The 19,739-nt window shown below is 39.0% G+C and overlaps 1 protein-coding gene across 4 annotated transcripts in view; it reads right to left on the bottom strand.

Moving 5' to 3' along the window:
- The window catches only part of dlgap4b (discs, large (Drosophila) homolog-associated protein 4b), a 103,733-nt gene that overhangs the window by 79,428 nt on the left and 4,566 nt on the right, over positions 1 to 19,739 (bottom strand). The gene's annotated exons all lie outside the window — the stretch shown is intronic.

Genomic DNA, 19,739 nt, shown 5'->3' with positions numbered 1-19,739 from the left:
TGTCAGGTCCTCCGTTCTGGTTCCCTTCCTGTCTTGCTCCTGTTCCTTGTTTCGCGTGCCTGCCTGTAAGTTTTATTATTCATTTGTTCAATAAACCACCTTTTACCGCACCATGCGACTCCTAAGCTCTTGCCTGCACATCTGACAATGACATGATGTGACCTGAATTGATAGATCCTTACTCTGATGCAAGATCTGAGCCTTATGATCAAGTTGTTGACATCAACATTCATCTGAAGAAGAGAACGGACTGCCCAGCTGGAATCATTTTATATAAATAAACTTTTTTATATCCAGTCATTTTAACTTTGTCTCACATTATCTATTGTAAAAAGCATGCATACACTGTTTGCTCAGGCCACTTCTTTAGGATATAACACTGACCTTTGTGTGGACAGGGGGTTGAACAGAGAGGAGCTCCTTGTACAACTGAATCTGAGTCTTCATTAAATTCCCCAATGGAAAGAAGCAGTATGGTGAACTGATTGGCAATACAGATTTTTTTTAATTCAACATGACCCCTGATTAAAATCAAAACAACACTAAGCCACCTAGTGTATTAACGTTATTTACAAAGGTAAAGAAAAAAAAACAGATTTCCTTATTGTAGAGAAAGAGCTGATAATTGAATAATTTCTTTAAATGGGTTTGGTTGTCAGCGTTAGACTAGCGACCTGTCCAGGGTGTACCCGCCTCTCGCCCATTGACAGCTAGAGATAGACACCAACACCCCTCGTGACCCCAACATGGATAGGCGTGTTGGAAAATGGATGGATGGGTTTGGTTGTCTAAAGGGGGTACAAACTGATACATGCCCAGTAGGAAACATCTTGGAACAGAAAGTCCTATTTGGTGGCTAAGCAAATTGGATAATCAGGTATAAAATGATCAAGATGGCAAAAGGGTTGGGGTTAAAGCAAAGGGTAGAGATGACCAGCATCCCTCGTGCTTTTTCAAAGCAGAAAAATCAGACACTTGTTTTTGTAATAAGGACAAGAATGACAAACATGATCTCAAGTTTCCAGATACATGTGTAACTGTCCAGTCATGATAAAGAAAGGATGATATACTGTTATTGATTAATCAGGAGTACCCAGCGGAAAGGACAGACATCAATCTGTGTGCAGTCAGTCATAATGAGACGCGCAACCTCGCTGCAGCCCTCATCTTCCAGAAGCCATTTTAGGAGTCCGTAAATCAACCGCGGGACGTCAGTAAGAGATTCACTGATTATCAGATTTGTCAGTGGAAGTGTTCTGCAGCTGAGATTGGGGTTGATTTAACCGATTCAAGGAGAAAACACGACGAGGACAAGGTGCTGTGTTTTTCTCTCTAGCTCTCTGACCTTGAGGACTGATTGCTAAAAAGCTGTGCACATCTCAAGTGAGTAGGGCTAATCCTTAGGATTCACAGGTGAGACACGTGTAATTACGCTGGCTGAAAAAGTAATCAGCACACTATGAGCACTAATTTACATTATGCACACCCATTTTTCAGGGCAAAAAGTCTTCATTTTGGAACAGTTTCACTTTAACCTTGATAAAAACAAATCTGTGCAGCCAAAGACAATGCATTATTATAGGTGTTTTACTTTGCAGAGGCAAAATGTATAAATTTCACATGACGATTGAACTAAACGACTGAACTAAAATGTACTGGATGTTGGAGATTTGAGGCTTGATTCAAAATCTTTATCTTCTTTATCTCACCAAAAGCCTAATGCAACGGAAGGTTTTGAAGTAAACCTCTCCGCTGAAGAGGTCAGCTTTCTTTCCGACCGTCCCCACAGAGTTAATCCGTTGCATTAAAAATGCCGAGTGGAGTTCAACACGACACCCATAACAACCCTAACTCTTTATTTTCTCTTTAATGTAAGCCAGCAGCAAGGGGAAATTCCTTTGAAGAGCTGGAAACATTACTGTATTTTTGCCGACGGCTTTTGAAGCGCTCAGGCATTGGCAAGTCCGTGAAAATAAAGCTTACTCATCTCTGTCTCTGAGCTGTGTGTTGGCTGGTGTGAGATCACTCACTTCCTCTTTTTTTTCCTGTCCTTACTATTCGCACATACTTAATTGCCACTGTGTGTCACTTTAACCTAATAAGATAGCTCACCCCCACCCCTCCCGCCCTCTCCATCTACTAGTTGTTCCGAAAAAAGGTCTCTGTGTCACTCTCTGCTTCCTTCAGTCCTCTCCCTCTCCTCCTCCCCCCATCGCTGTGAGGCAGCTGAAAGCTCTTTAAAGATGCCCGGGGGCTTAACCACTTTGACATTATTACATGAGCCTGACTCACTCAAACCAATCTCAAGCTAATTGAGAAGCTTACGTCTTTGCCACAGCTGCTTTCAGAGGAAGTGGGGAAGCTCCCAGTCCACTGTGCTGTCTGACTTTAGTTTAAACAGACCTGATTTGCTTCTGCTACATTTCTTTAATAGAGATGTACCTTATGATACCAGTTAGAATTTATTCTGCAAAGTAGCAATAACTTGAGGGGATTTTTACATGAACTGAGCGTTAAATATTGAATTTGAGCTCTACAGTTTGGTTAATGTAATCAGAACTCAGATCAGCTCACAGAAAAGTTAAATTCTTATTAGCTAAGTAAAATAGTGCTAATATAGCAAATACATTTTATATGGTAGGACACAGAATACCTGATGGTTGTATGCACACATTCACTGACATTTAACCCTCCTGTGGTCCTTTGAATGAAAGTTCAGTACTCTAAACACAGTCTCTGCATGTCCCCCAGCGATAAAATAATTCTTAACTGAATTAGTCAGAAAATATGTCAGACGGCCATGCTGTTGGAGCCACTTTAAGCTTTTAGCATGTTGAGTTAAGATAATCTTCATAGTTGCAGACAGAAGGCCAGAATAGTGTAACATGAGATTAATGTTATTATCAAGTGACATTTGGGTAGCATTTGCATCAATTCTGCATCAGTGGTGTGTATGTGGGTATAAGATAAATTGTATATTATGTCTATTATCCAATGTCTAAGTCATAAAACTTTTTAAGTCCATGTGAAAAGAATCTATGGCAGCCTTGGGTAGGTGGGGATGAAATTATGTGTGGGTATTAGATGCACAGCTGGCATTATTAACTCAAGGTTTAGAGCTTTGGGTGTTATAGAAACACATGTGAGATATGATGTAGAATAAAAAGGGTATTATATAAAATGTCATTTGATAAGATTTGACAACTTGTTCTACAGGCATTATTCCAACAGCTTCTACATAAAGTAGTTTACTAATTCTGCGACATACACCTCAAACGGTTGACATGTTTAAGAAAAATACATATTAAACTGAAATTGTGAATAATAATTCTAGACAGAAGGATAATAGGTCAATCAGAAATTTCATGAGTTTGAGAAATTCGTCTTCTACTTTTAAAATTACCAGACACCAGTGACAACGTTGAGTGCTTTTTCTATTCTCTGAACCACTGAAAAGAAACTGAACAGGTCGGCACTGACATGCACTGACAATCTGTTGTAAATCACTTTTATCTTGATTTTTACATTAGTTGATTTAAAATAGTTATCACTCAACAGAGGTCCTGCAAGTTGTCATATGTATTTTCCAAAGTATGCTGCCTTAGTTTCCATATTTTCTGTTTCTGCAGCAACTTTATGCCCTCAAACAAACAACTTTCAGGATGTGAAGACAAATGGATAAGCAGGGAACAAAACAAAGCAATAGAGGAGGACAAAAATAAACCCTTAATGAAAAATCAAGGAACAAACTTTGTATGGCTAGAAAGTCTTTCTGCATCAGCTAACGGTAAGACGCAGCCAACAAGGTAGGTAAGCTCTGGAGCATCTTTTGACATCTTCTTCTCCCTTTCTATTTTTACCATTGCAGATAAAATGAGAGAAGTATTCTCTGAAGCTTCTGCTCAACAAGGATGAGATGATCATTGCAGATTTTTCAAAACCAAAGCCTGACTCATATTTCCCAGACTGCTCGGTCTCCTCTCACATTTAATATAACTGTGCGGCTGTGACACAAAATGTGATAGCACCGCTTCCTGTGCCAAGTACACAGTGTGCCTCTGCTGGGGGCGGGGAGACTGTAGATGAGGGAAACTGTCTTGTCTTAGCACCTATATTAAGGTCTAAAGTCAGCACTGATGGTGGTTGTTCAATGAAATACCAGCAAAGAAAGAAAAACAGCGAGCAAAGAGCTCAGATTGAGTATAATTGCTGCAAATTAAGCACAGTCTCCTTGTTGTGAGCCTTTGCTGGATCCTTCTGAGCTGCCACATAAAATGGGACGTCCCTTTGGTGACGGGGGTTGAGGCCTCACCAGCACAGAGGAAAAAGTATCTTTCACGATCCATAAGCATTGCAAGGCGAAATAAACAGCACATACGCTTAAGCAGAAGAGCTTGTTGTAGATTAAACTGGCGTTGTAACCTTTTAAATGCAAAGGATGGATACACTTCACATGATTGTTTTTGGTCCAATGTGGAGCTAAATATGGAGTTAGTCAGACAAATCCTGTTGAAAGCCTCAGAACCTGGACGAGACACTAAAAGGATGTGGATTCAGCTTGCTTGGCTGCAATGCAAGCACAATTAAGCCTAAAATTATTCACAACTGTGGTTAGGTTTAAAGTAGTGTAGTAATCAAGACCACATAAGCCAATGCTGTGTAAAGACCAGGACAATGAGGTAGAGGAGACCAAATCCCAGAGGCCATTTTCAAGAGCCTTGCTTTAATTATGTAGATTAAAGCAACAACTACAGAAAAATTGCCCGTCATTGCTTTTTAGCATTATAACCTCTAACAGGGCTCCAGACCAGTTGGTTGCACTGGTTGGATGTTTCCATCCAATTGTCATGAGAATTTTGGGCAGACTTTTAAAATGTTGCAAACGTTTCCAGGAATATGTTTCAATCGGGCAAGATGTAATTATTCTGTCATGTCAACTACTTCTGGTGATGTTACATGCTGTCTGGAGATGCAGGGATAGAATGATAAAACAGTAAATGGCTTGTAAAGTGCTTCATCAAGTCCAACGACCCCAAAGCATTTTACACTACAGTCAGTCATTCACCCATTCACACCCTGACGGTGGTGAGCTATGTTAGTAGCCACAGCTGCCCTGGAGCAGAGTGGTTTGCACATTAACTCTATTTACAAAATCAAAAAACCTACCACAAGCAAGTGTAAAAACCTTTTTTTTCCAAATCTGAAGAAGTTATTTTGAATGTTGCCGTTTCCATCAACCTTTTCTCATGCGACATATGATGGCAACATGGTTGTTAACTGACCTAGCATTAGTTGCCAGCAGAGTGAGCGGGGGTGACAGGTGAAAGATTTAAATCCCTTGTAGTTATTCCTTTGTGCGTGTTTGACTGACAGAAAAACAACATTTCACTCTATTTGCACCAGAAAATGCTTCCAATCTGTCGTTTTCTAATACCTCTCGTCTTCTCAGCTTCTGTACATACATAATCGGTACTAAATCAAGTGTTAATGATTAGATGAGTTGTGAGCTTGAGTTGCAACATCATTGCTCATAATTCTGGGATAATTGTTTAGTCTGAACTAAAACTTGAAACCTAGATTGGGTAACTTTTGAGGGGTTTGGTCTCCTGAAATTATGCAGCAGTTTTAATTGGAAAAGGAGCAAAACGTACACTGTAAAAAGCTTTATAAATTTACAAAAAATCTCCAATCCAAATAAGGGTTAGGGGAGGGGAGGATTAGATAGAATACATGAGGATATTCCCAGAATTCCAATATATGTGACCATAAATAGTTCTGGATGTTCCAAATTCCTTTTATGCTAATTGTGCCAACACACCGTTTCCACAACGTCTTAGAAACTGAGCCAGGTAGTTTTTTCAGCAGTCTGGTTTCATGTTGCAAAAGTTGTAATAAACAGACAAAACTAGGGTGTAAAGTCTGACTTTTTTTTATTATCCAAAAATAACTTCAATGAAGGCACTGGAAATAGCACTGAAAATGAGCTTTCTTGTTGACGCCGTTATATTTAGACTTAGTTTTGTGGTCAGTAAAGTGGTAGCTTTCTGAATTGAAGGCTGAATCTTCGAGTACAACTTGTTTGTGAAGACATTTAACCAAGTACCTCAGTATCCAGAATAGTAGATAATAGTGACGGGAAAAAGTACAACACCCCATTATTCACTTCTTTCAAAACAAATGTTCACATGCTGATGTTTAAATGTCATTTTATGTATTTCTGGAAAACAAAATGATACAATTACAGGAAAAACAGCCAATTAACCTTGTTTTACTGGCTAGTGTTTCCTCCTATGGCTGAAATCATTTTCATGATGACATCTAGCAGTCTCTGACATCGGTCTGAGGAAAGCCTGGTCAACTCTTCACTTGCAGCTGGGAAAAGTTTGAGTAGTTTCTTTGATGTTCGGCTTGTTTCAAAGCACCCCACAGCATCTCAGTGAGATCAAGACCTGGCTGGGAGTCAGCTCAAGTCCTCCCATTTCCTAATTATCCGGTCCTTGGTGGTTTTACTGCCATTTTCTGGTCCAGTGTAATCCTCCAGGGTCCATTTACGGCTCAGATTTAATTGTTTTGCAGATGGTCTCACAAAATATGGCATACATACTGTGTATGCAAGTCTTTCCCAAACATTTGCATATATCCGCCTCAGGATCATTAATTTCACAACATGCACCGATAAAAATGCTGTTCATTCGTTTGACTAAGTAACATGCTACAGATGGTTTACCAACAAAGAAAGTGGATGCATAAACTCAATTTTAACTGATAGACTGCTCATTCAAGACGAATGCATTTCACGTGTAGTTCTGAGCATTGTCTTGTTGAAAAGAGCCTGAAAAGAGGTTTGAAAGAGAAAAGATTTTCTTGTCTTACAATAAACTACTTCAATGCGTAAAGTTGTCAAGTTTGTGAAGCAAATCAAAACAAGCCAACATCTGAATTTCAATTCAAAACATGCAAAACTGGAAGGGAATCTATCCATGATGCAGAGCACGAGCATGAGGGTGGCACGTTGGCACGGTACATGCATTTCTAACCAGGTGTAAAACTGACTGAACTTGAGAGTAAAAACTTTGTTTATGGCCTGGATTTTATCTGTAGTTTTTAGTCAGGAAATTGAAACAAGTCTGGATGAGAAGAAAAGGAAATCAACAAACAACAGCTGTTCAAAGAATGAGATTTTTACTGAGTCTGTTATATCTACTTGCAAACACTAAGCCATAACTATAAAACTGCCGTAGTGACTGAGAAAAAAATTATGTTCTTGATCAAACATAATCTGATTAATCAAATAAGACAGTCATAATATTCAATTGCATCTAAATCTCCCCTCATTATCCCCCTTAAGCCTTTTAAATGACGTCATTCACCAGGAAGACAAATGAGTGTACACAGACTTTTCCCAGCTATTGTGACAGAGATGGATGTTCATTAACAACCGCTAAGGGCTTTAACGCTTCAGGCAACATGAACACAGGATTTACAAGACAACACACAATCAGAAATGTTTTCAACTGTTCAAACATTGAATATGAGGGCCAATACAGAGGAGGAAAAAACAGAGAGTGAGCATTTATTAACCAGGAACCAAACTTTTCAGCCTATAGCAAAAGCCCTGTGTTTTTCTGTTTAAATGCTATTTTTTGCTGTCCTTTTCCTCAGGGTTAGCTGTCCGCCTCAGGCCAATATGATGCATTCAGCTGTCTAAAATATAACACCTAAAACTTATATGTGAGGACATGCAAACACAGAATGCAGACGAGTCCTTTTTCATAAAGGTGGAATCAAAAAATGTGACATATTTTGTATTTGGGCTCTAATTTTTGTTTCTTTGGTCTTAAACAGATGTGAGCATCCTCACAAACATGAGCAACAACATGCTCTAGCAGTCTGCTTCAGGCTTCAGCATTTTTTTTTCTTTTTTTTTTGCATGGCCAGATGGGATGCTTAACTCACACACACCAAAAAAATAAAATAAATAAATAAAAAAAACCCACTCACGCACATAAAAATACCAGATGTGCTTCTTCACTCCCATGCAACAGACCACTGGAGGTCACGGTCAACTGTGGCTCAGACAAAGCCACAGAAAACAAACAAAAATTGCCATGCTCATTTATTTCGGTGAGTGTGCTGTGGTATTAAACTTCCCATCCGTCCAACAATCTAAAGTCAGATTTGTAGCGAACAGCAGGTGGTTTTAAACCCCTTAACCAGACGCAGGCACGCGTCGCATTTCCGGAAAGGCTCAAACTTGCCGTTCTGGCGGGTCCACAGAGATTTTTGTGTATGACTGGGAGGGAAAGGATGGATTTAGGCTAGAGGAGAGAGTTACACAACAGCGGGAAAAGACGAGACACCAATAAGAATGGAAATCAGATGATTTCAGAAAGCTCAAAAAGGAGGAACATGGACTGTGATCCAGTGCTCTTAGTTTGATAAATCATTCTCTTGATGAGCATTTGAGCTCGACATGATGAGAAGCAGAGGAACTCTCAGCAGGATAATGTGGTCCGTAACATTTTTCAAAAGCTTTTCACATTGCTTGACATGCAGACATCCTCAAGTGACGTGTCGATGATGCAAAAGCTTTAGCTGCCCCCAGTTGATGCGGCCTTAATCTCATCTCCTCCCAGCCCTTCCAGGATCTATTTACCATTTAAGTCCATTAGCCTTATTGCAAAAAAAACCCCAGCCTCAGAACGCAAACTGAGATACAAAGTACTCTTAGCAAATGTACTTGTTGATTACATTTGTAGAAGACCTCCCACATGTCCAATGTTAATGAATGCAACCTGATGCAAAGTAATGCAATGTATTAGCTATGTACTTTCTGATAAGCTTCTTTATTTAAAATCTCTACATAAAGTGACATGCTGATAAAGCTAAAGTTAGCCTTGCATGGCAGCTGCAGGGGCTTAATCTGAACCCTTTATACCTTCTGGAGGATTACCAGTTCATGACGTCTTCAATGCATTTTTATAATTACTATTCTCGGACCAGATACCTCTTTTAGGAAGAATTAAGAAACGGCAAACACAGCTGGTCAGACAGTTTGAGACAAGTGGGGGGGACATGAGACACAATGAGGATAATAACATGGTGCTCTGTTGGAAATCAGAGCTTCATCCTGACACTACTGGGTCACTTATCATGTCCTACTTTATTTGAGGGGCAAGGGATATTTTTAAAAGCTTTTTCAAAGCTGACACCAGGGACACAACTGTGTCCAGACCAAAAGAAAAAAAGGATCAATCCATGTTTAGCCTAACTTAATGTGGCAATGAGGTTAAATTAAACATGACTGGGATCAACAAGGTAGAAAGTGTTACTAACTACTAACTAAATGGCGACAGAAAATGCAGCACGATTAAGTATCTTGAGCTCTTTCTTGGATGTTAATCTCAACCACAGTGACTGATCTATCCAAAGCAGGGGTCACCAACCTTTCTGAAACTTTATTGGTGTTGTGTCATACAAAGGTACTGAACTACAAGTGTCAGAGTTCACCTTAACTTTATATAAAATAAACATATTTTTCATGCTTTGTTTTAGATATTGTCATTTTCAAATACATATAATGCAAGTGTGAATAAACAGCAAGACTAATGGAATAAAATTAAATTTAAGAAGCAGCTAATTGTTTTTTTTTTTTTTTTTTTTAGAATAGGCTCGTGGGCGTCACATGTGGTCTTCGAGGGCTACTTGGTGCCCCCGTGCACTTTGTTGGTGACCCCTGGTCTAAAGAGAACCATCAACTTTGTCAATGCGGGAGAGAAGAGTATCCTTCGAAACAGACCAGCAAGCCACTGGCAGCTCAGGGTGGATCTTGGACTTCAGCTACGGATTTCTGGGTAAAAAACCTTGATACTCCTAAATCCAGGGATGACCACCGCTTGTGATTCCAAGATATCAAACATTCTCTTTTTCTGGCACATATCCACTATTCACGTTCTCTCTGGGGCATCCGGGGGTTAATAGACTATTGAAAATTTTGTGGACTAATACGCAGGTAATTAGACTGAATGGTACGATGCGTGGAATACAACCTTTCTTGAGTTTGTCGTCATCCCTGAGCCGCGGCCTGGTGGGTGGTTCTTCTCCGCTCACAGATGGAACAGCGGGGCAGTGCAGCTGCTGCTGCTGGCTACCTTTAGGGAAGGAACGCCTTCCCGCCATCCTGGTTGGGATGAATGAGTGGAAGAGTGCATCGTATGCAGAGCTGCATAAGAATTTCTGTGTATGACAGAGGTGCCATAGATCTCGTAGCTCACATGGACACAAAGATATAAAGTCTGGGCGAGTTGAATGAGTTTGTTCTTCCACCCAGTAAAAGGGTTAGGGCGCAATACAAGCGAACCAAATATTTTGAGATTTCTTTTTGTTATTACTGATCTCATTAATTACTGTACTTAGTAATTAATAATTACTGTATTAATAATTAGTGTATTTTGTCTGAATTTAGTAATTCAGACAAATAAGTACAAGAAGGGGAGGATGAAGAAAAAATTAAGAAGAAGAAGAAAACTAAAGACAGGGGGTATAATTTTTGTTTGTTAAATGGCTGATTTTCATTTTATTAGTATCGTAAAATGAAAATATAAGAATACTTGTTTTCTCACAATGTTATTTCAGATGTTTGTTTTATTTGTCCAGTATGACTCAAAAACTCAGCCATTATTGTTACAGGTTGATTTTCTAATTCATAGGAGGAGGTTTTTTTCTATCATTATTTATATCTAGAGATTGTAAAGTAATTTTAACACTTGTTAACTTTGAAAAGCTTATCTGATGTATTTTGCTTACATATGTTAAAATTATAAGTCCTCTTTAAGTAAATAGAGTATCATTAAAGTGCTTCACAATTAGGCTGAGTGTCTCGTTTATTTATTTTTTTTGCAAATCAAAGTATGGTCACCCTATCATGCTGAACTAACCTTACCTAGCTAGGAGTGAATGTGTAAAAGATGGACACAACGTACCAGAACCTGACTGAGGAGTGTTTGAAAATCCAATCAATGTAAGATGCCAGAGTTTTAATGTCCAGTCAGCAGGAAAACACTTTACCAGACGGTCAAGAGTGGGGGCAACAAAGAAGCAGGCCATACAAGTAAACACCAAAGTTACAGAAGCCCATTTTCCATCAAACCGCTGAATGATCACTCAGGTGCTTTGACTTTAAGCATGGTACTTTGACAGGAGGCCATCTGTGGAATAAATTCATTTGATAAAGTGCCTCGCTATTAAACTTTTCATTACCAACTTTTCATAAAATCATAACAAAGTGCATCCAATTAGAAATAACAGCAACTCAGCCACAGAGTGGAAGGCCACATGGATTCCAAGCTGATGAACAGGGCATGAACTGGTGAAATGAAAAGTGTGGAGGCAACGGTGAACACGGCAACTGGACTCTAGAGCAATGGAGATTTTATGTAGGGAGTGACAAATCGTGCTTCTCTGTTCTCTCTCTCTGGGTCAGAATTTGCCAATGCATTTGGGATAATTTAATTTATGTAGGGACAGTTTGGGGATTCCTCCTTCCAGTTCCAACATGTCTGTGTAGTGGCACACCAAGCAAGGTTCGTAAGGACATGGATGATCCAGTTTGGTGTAGAGGAACTTGACTGGCCTGCACAGAGCACTGGTTTCAACCGGAGAGAGCATTTTTTGTGCAAATAAGTTGAAAACGTGAGGACAGATAAGAGACATGTTAACAAATATGCAGATAACGGGATAGCTGTGGTTTTTCTTGATCTCCAATGCCTTGTAAAATAACAATGGTGTGTGCAACTGTAAACTTTCGGAATTCACAGTACATTGTTAGAAAGATAAATAATATTTTTTTCCCCGACATCCAGGAGACCATGCTGACTGGTTAACACAACACTGGGAAAAACAAAAACAAAAATAGACAAAAGCTTTTTGTTGCACTGCTTCCTGCACGTATCATTAATATAAAGATCTCAGGCAATATGAGTTTCTCTCACAGAGTTCATCAAGTTGTTTTTAATACCCAAAATAATTTGTCTTCCGTATCAGTTGTTTTCAGAGAGGGAAATTGGACTATTTCTCATAGTTTAACCGAGCTCCTGCCTGATAATTACGAATTAGATGACTGCAGTTATCTTGGCATGAACTCATTCACTCACAGGAAATAGATCCTCTCTGCCTAAGCAGGGACACCAAATAAATCATAAAATAAATTCTGTCTCAGACCTGAGCTGTAATAAGTCTATTAAAACAAGACCGTGAGTGGATAAAAACAAATAAACTCATTTCTGTGTCAGCTGTTTCTCCGTTCCGTTAAGCTGGATAGCTTCTAAAATTGTAAACAGTGGTAGAAGGCAAATTTAATTGAATATTTCTGCTAAGGTAAAAATATAATTAGCTTTTTAAACACATGACCTTGCCTGCAAGATGAATTCTCACAGTATTTTTGTGTTCACAAACACATCAGAATCCATCTTATGCCTCTCCGGCTTCAACAGTTGGGGTCCGAACCAAAAATGATTCGGACCAATCACGTTGCAGTACTATCGTTTAAGGCGGGAACTGATGAGCGCACAGCCGAACCAAAATAAACATGGCAGCGCAGGTGGGACACGTGTAGCTGCTGCTATCACGTTTGGTTTGTAAGAATCCACAATTTCATCTTTGAAAGAAGAACAGCAAGAAGAAGTGTGTTGACTACCTTCCCTTTTTGTGTTTTCTCATGATGCCTGCTGCTTACATTATAAAACCAACCTTTAGTAAGCGGGCAATAGGTGTCACTTCGCTCAATCAGCTCGGAGAGCTAGTTTGTTTGACTCTTGTGTTTTGAGAGGATGGACGAAAACACTAAGCCAATACAGGTGTAAAACATTTGGTTAAAATTTGACTTTTTTTTAAAACCTTTTGCACACTATCCTCACTAAAGAGGTTCCAGAGTTGATCAAACAGTTGAAGCAGACTTTTGGGTAAAGTCAGGTGAGTACATTTATACCGTCTGCTAAGACATTCTTTGCACATTACTGATACTATAAGACTTGTAGTAATTGAAATATATAAGAGCATTTTCCCACATAAAAAGTACCATTTAACATTTTCACACATTTAACATTTGACACTATGATGAAGGATTACATGCAATAAAATAAAAAATAAAGGAAGAAAAATGATTAACTTGCATGGTCTTGTATTTTATCTCTCATGAGAGACTTCCATGTAACTGCGGGTAACACTTAATCAAACAAAGGCTACAGTTTGGAAGATCAGAAAAACATCAATGTTTTGAAAGACAATTGTATGGTTTTCAGAGAGATACTACATTTTAGCTAAAGAAAGACTTTATAGAGCGTAGATCAAATTTGATCAAATTTTAGAAAGCTGAGTCTCTTCAGGGAAGAAGCAGTTTGCACTTTCAGTATTTAGAAATGAGTCTCAAAGATTTTTCATAAATGAAATGATGTCATTTCACCAACTTAAACCATCCTCAGCTCATTGTGTTGAGCAGGAGGATAAAAACTTTTGGTTTCAAAACAACAGCAACAATTTAAATGGATATGATGGAACACATGGGAAACTCCCGCTGTGCTTGTCTGTCTGATCTGGCCCCAAATAAAAATGGTTCTGTTTTTAAGGACCATCACATTCAAGGGATTTAACATTTCTACCTTGGGATGTTACTGTCTTTTACGTTGAAAGGTTCCCCTTGCAATGTAATTATTGTGGTGACTCAGATGAAATGTCGAAGTTAAAGAAAAGCTAAACAAACTCACCAGCTCATTGCCAGGACTCATGAACTATGCTCCTCCCTGTGATCCTTATCAAAGCGAGCAGCTTATATCTGTCTGAGGTTTTACTGTATTAATCTTGTCAAATGGATTCAGAGAGCACAGATATTGCAGACCGACATGAGGCTCAGGACAGAAGACCAGATGGCTACACAGACTGGACAGAGGAACAGGGAGCACTCATCCGCTATAAAGAGGGGGCAAAGAAGGGCATTTGTCACACCGAGGGCAGGAAGTAAGTAAGATAAAAGAAAAGTTCAGGAAGAGAAACAAAGAGGTTCTTGCAAGAGCGAGATGTCAGTGATGCTTCACAAAGGGAAACAGGAAAATGACAGATCGTGACTTCTGCCGGCATCAGCCCTTAGATGTTACGTTGTAGAGCTTCCCCGTACAGCTCAGCTTTCTACCATTACATGCGGCAAAAAACTCAGCTCCCTGCTGAATTATGCATACTGGTGGGGGAGGAGGCAGCTGTTGAGTTGGAGGGGAAAAAGGAGACATGGAGAAAATTGCAGGAACAGAACAGGTATATCTATTACAAAGAGAAAGGGCTGTAGCAGTTGCCTGGAAGATGACATAAGCGAACGTATACCAGAGGCGAGTGTAGTGGTCTATGTAATGCGACACTCAAATCTTTCACGATATCCTGACCGCGGTGGAAAAGCAGATCTAGAAGCAATATTTAGGAAATATTTCTAAGTATTACACATAATTAAATGAAAAACACATTGTTAACAGGAGAGCCTCGTGGTCAACGGGCATATAGCTCCCCTTTTAGTTAGTCGTACTAGTGGGAGAGGCGACTTTCTTTGTAGTTGAAATAGAAAATATATGACTGCATATTCCCAGATTTTCACAACCTGTTACACTGAGTTGATTTTTGCCACTTTAGCCGCTGGTTGTGGTATCTTATGTTCAGTTTGTACATTTTTTTTTTACATTTAGTGGATATTTTTGAGTTTACCTCTTTCTTCAGTGCTGTAGCTTCCTGTCTGCATTTGGGACCACATCAGCCATCATCTACCAGCGCAGAAGGATCTGGCCACTGGGATCCGGCAGAACCCTTCGGAGGATTTTCAGAGACTGAGTGTGGTGGTGGGAACATATGTTGACAGGGTGACTCAGCCTTGCACTCCTTGAGGGATCGATCCTAGGTGCAGCAGCTCATTGAGTCTCTGTCTATATTTAGGTCCACAATAACAATTAAGTATAACTTAGCAAATTTAGCAAGATAATGTAAGCCCAAATGTCTTGGTGTGTGGTAGAAAACAGTTTCTATCACTGTGCTTTCTCTCCTTTCAGTTTTAAACACCTCCGTTATGCTGAAAATAGGTACAGCAACACTAATTCCTCTTCATTCAGCAACAACAAAAAGTGTTGTTGTCAGTGCAGCCTGGCAGCACTTAGCCTTGGTGTGTTGACTGATTGGGAAAAGATCACATTTTGAGTTTGCGAGTGGCTGGTCACTGGTCAGGGCCAATTAAGCTGAAAATTAGACGTTTCTGGTCACCAGCCAATCTCTCTGTGCGTCACAGCCTTCCTGCTATCTGCTGAAGTTCGCTCTGAAATATCCCATAGGGGAACAAATTGACGTGATGTGGAAGACGGCTCCTGTTTTTGTGTCTGAAAAAGGCAGACAAGAAGTGCAAAAGTACAATATAGCAGGGGAGCAAAAAAGACCAGCAGCCGTGAAAGTCCAGCCCTTTGTTGTAGTAGCTGTAACAATCAGGTGGGATACAACCGTAGAAAATACAGTCCCTATTTAAACAGCGTCTTACACAACTCTCCTATAGAGAAACATTTGACCAATTTTGGTATATTCCAGCCTTTTCTGTTTCTGTAATTTACCGTTGATTTAATCTTATTTTATGTGATGTATCTGCACAAAATGATCTAAGTTGGTGAGGTTAAATATATATAAAAAAGAATAAAAAAACTAAACTGTAAATTGTCATATGTGCATATGTATCCAACCCCTATGCTATGAAGCCTCATAATCAGAGTGGCAGCCTAGAAAACAAAGAAAACCCTGAAATAGCTGCAGAGCTCCACACCGGAGACTCAGCCCAATAGAGAATGTGCGGTTAGACTTGAAGATCGCTGTTCCCTGGTTTCAATCCCACAGTCTGCCACCCTCGGTCCTTGAGCAAGACCCTTAGCCCTAGTGGCAGTTGTGCGCCCTTAAGTTATCTGTTCTTTTGTCCTATTTGTTGTTTGCTCCTCGATAAGAAAAATGCATCCTCACAGTGGCAGGCATGTTCTGTTAATGAAATGGTGCAAACAATCCCTTTTAATGCCAGGTTGTGAGGCAACAAAACATGAAAAATGCAATCATGGTGAATACTTTCTCAAGGCACTGTATCTTTATATTACCTCACAGAAACAACTTGCAAACCGGAAACAAAAATCTAGTCACCAGATGACTTCTGAAAGCGTGTCTAAACAGACCATGTAGGTTAATTTCTCCTTCTAAAAGATAGGTGTTCCTGTATTTTTGCCGTTTCCAACATAACAATATCTGCTATCAAATAGTTTCTGGTTGAAGTCATACAAAAAAGAAAACGGAAAAAAAAGAAACCAAAGACATTTGTCTGTGTGACATTAATTAGGTTATGTAATGCTGATATTTCAAGGAACCAGAAGCTGAAGTAACTAAAATAGAGTTGACATTATAAAAATAGGCTCATTTACTAATTTAGTCTGAGCAACCCTCTTTCACCTTGTGAGACATTTTAATAATGAAAATGAGAACAGAAGCTAATTTAAATATCTTCTCTTAACCAAAGTCATGTTCAGTAGATGAGAGGAAAAGGGCCTGTCTTTTTCTATTTTTGTTCTGCCTTCATAGACGAAGTATAATTATAAGTACTGATATGGGTATTTTAAGTTGGAATTATACAATCCAGCCTCGCTTTTGGTAGTATTTTGCAATGTTGAAATCCTTTTGCATTATTTCAACTTTAATAGGCTATACCACATTCTTGGCTGACCATTTAATGTTCCTCCAATACCCTGAAATCTTTCATGTGGTATTTCCTCTATTTCAGGAAACAAATTTGGGAAATAACAAGGGGTAAAAGTCAATTTAGGGATGCACAAAATATCGATTTGCATGCATCATGATAATATCAATTTGTGCAATATTGCAAAGAACTGCTTGGATGCAATATTCAGTAGGCTGTTATATTTACTTTCTGCTAAGCAATATCATATTTAGATTTTCACGGCCCCTGGTTTTCATACTTGATGTAGCTTATGCATACAGAAATCCTGAAGCTAAGAGAGAGAGTAGTTGGGATATACTAATTTTGGAAATGAGAGTATCTAGAAAAGTTTGGGTTCCAAGATCATCGCAATGTTCAACAATATTTAAATTTCCTTACTTCCTGATATTGTGTAAGCCATTCTCGAGGCTGAAATAGCAGTAACTGTCAGTGATTTCTTTCATTTCAATATACCCAACATGTTTTGCTAAACTCTTATTGCGCTGTTTAAAAAGTTATGTGGCATGCACCAGTCATGGACAAACAATGATTTTTAGTTTGACCATACCATACCACTTGAGCAGCGCTCTTCACAAAGATTCTCAGAGTCCTCTCAGAGAGCTCCTAACTCAGCCTAAAAATTACTGCCAAGGCGTTTTAGCTTAAGAGTGATTCAGAAAGCTGCTGAGAGTGCCTGAGTTAGGAGAGGAAAGACATTTATCTTATAGAGGAGTTGTGGTTGACCGAATACGCGTGATGCTTTTCTTTTAAGAGCTCTGATTGGATGATACAAGAAATAAACAAGAAAACACACAAATGTGTTCCTAGTAAGCAGTGGAGAGAAATTAACTGATTGGACAGATAAAAAAATCTATTGCATGATGATGAAACTTCGGTAAATTAAATAATTGTCACAGCGTCAAAAAATTTAAATGCACCTTTTTTTACATCCTCATCATCATATAGATGAGGATATAAAGTTACTATTATGTTTACGTGCCATACTGATCATTTTACTACTTCCTCTATTTAACATTATTGTACACTCAGCTGTCAGCATTTTACTGTGATAGCCTGCTTGTATAAAGTAGTTGGATTTTGCCGAACAATCAACAAAAAAAAAAGGAAACAAAAAGGTGGAGATAATCGAACCAGACAGAGGAGTAGCGCCTCTATTTGTACAGCTCTGGGAGGAGAATAGAGGAGTGCTGAAAGGTAAATTAAACCCTGGATCATGGTGTCAATAGGTGGAGTTTGAAGGGCATTGCCTCAGATCAATGTCTTTTTCTCTGCTTTTCCGCACCAGCCTGGAAAGACAGAAGCACTCTGTGCAGTAATCAAAAGCCAGAGAGGGGATGGTAAAATTTCAAGATGACCATTTAGGCTAACATCATCATGTACAATACAGCAAAAACTTTCTCATCTCTTTCACATCTGTCCTCTATGTATACAGAGTGTATGTTATTATACTATATGTTGTCTAGAGTGCGTATTTACATATATATTTCTCTGTGAACTTTTATAATCTTTATTATTGAGAGCCTGTATATAATAATGAAATTTCTCCGTGCTACCTTGTTTGTAATTTTTCCCCCTTTTTATTCATGAGCCAATATTTTTCCTATTATTTACTTATCCTGATGTTACTAGAGCCACGCCTTTAACCCTTCTAGCCATTGAAATGAATGAATTCCCCCCTGTGGAGATGATAAATTATTTATATTATCTACATATTAATAATTGAATGATTGTTATAGAAGTTTATGTGCACTGTTTAGGTGCTGGATCAGCCAAACCGCTCTCTGGTTCCATCATCTTCCCTGCTTAAGACACCCTTAGGCTCACTAAAAGTCCTCCTCAATACTCTTAAGAACCAAGATCCTTTGTAAATAATTTATTTTACAGCATTAAAATTCTAAGAAAAATCTTAGAATCCAATAATTTCTAAGATTTTCCCAAAAGGACGGCACTAAGAGCTACTTTTAGTCTTAGCATTCTTTGTGAATACAGCCCCTTATTATCAAGTTTGCAGATTATGTTACAGGAGTATGATACATTCATGGAAACTAATCACTGTAGATGGAGGAGAGTAAACAGGTAGATGCCTGTTGCAAAAACAACATCATGGTGTTCAATGTGGGCAAAAAAAAGGAGATTATCATTGGCCTCTTAAGTTTGCGACATAAAAATATAACCCTCAGCGTCAGCAGGGCAAAGGAGGACCACTTCGCCCAGCAGAGATTCAACTTTCTAACAATCTGACACAAATATCACTCCTTAACAGCTTCTTCACAAAAAGCAACAAACAACAAGGCCCAGCAGAGGATAAGTGAGGGAAGCTCTAAGCCGGAATACCGACCTGCCCCAACCCACTGTCCAGGATCTGTTTTTAAGCTGAACATCATGAGAAAAACTTGCTATTGCTTCCAGTCTTAAAAAAGCTTTAATTAAGAAATTTACTGTAAAATCAACCTAAATCATTCTCATTTCTCACCTGGGATGGAAGTATCGTTCCCTATAAACAATCGGTCCGCTCCATCAACAATGTCTTAGTCAAGCTTTTCTCCTTTCAAACCTAGAGGTACTAAACAAAACTACTTTGGTTCAGAGTGTAGCATGTGTTTACTTCCTGGTTCCTGAGCCAATCAGGGCCCAAGGCTCCCAAAATAGAGTGCAGCATTTGGTATTTTATTTTGGCCTTAAGAGCAGCACCCTGGAAACATGGAAGCCAGCAAGAGAAGCAGACCAGAAATGGAATAAAATACAACATCATAGACCTATCCTGTGGAGGTAAAAATTCAGTAGAGCTTCACATCAACTTTGGACTGTTGAATAGTGAAAAGCATTGTGTATGTGTTGTTCTGATTTTAACCACTAGGTGTCATTATTACTTATTGTTCCTTCAAGCTTCTAAAATCGTGGTTTTCTGCTAGAATTATGCACTTATAGCATATTATTGCACCTATTTTATGATTCTTCT

This window comes from Fundulus heteroclitus, chromosome 20 (genome assembly GCF_011125445.2).
Source record: "Fundulus heteroclitus isolate FHET01 chromosome 20, MU-UCD_Fhet_4.1, whole genome shotgun sequence".
Taxonomy (NCBI): Eukaryota; Metazoa; Chordata; class Actinopteri; order Cyprinodontiformes; family Fundulidae; genus Fundulus; species Fundulus heteroclitus.
Note: the sequence above shows the minus strand (reverse complement) of the source record. Positions and strands in the feature narration are given on the sequence as shown.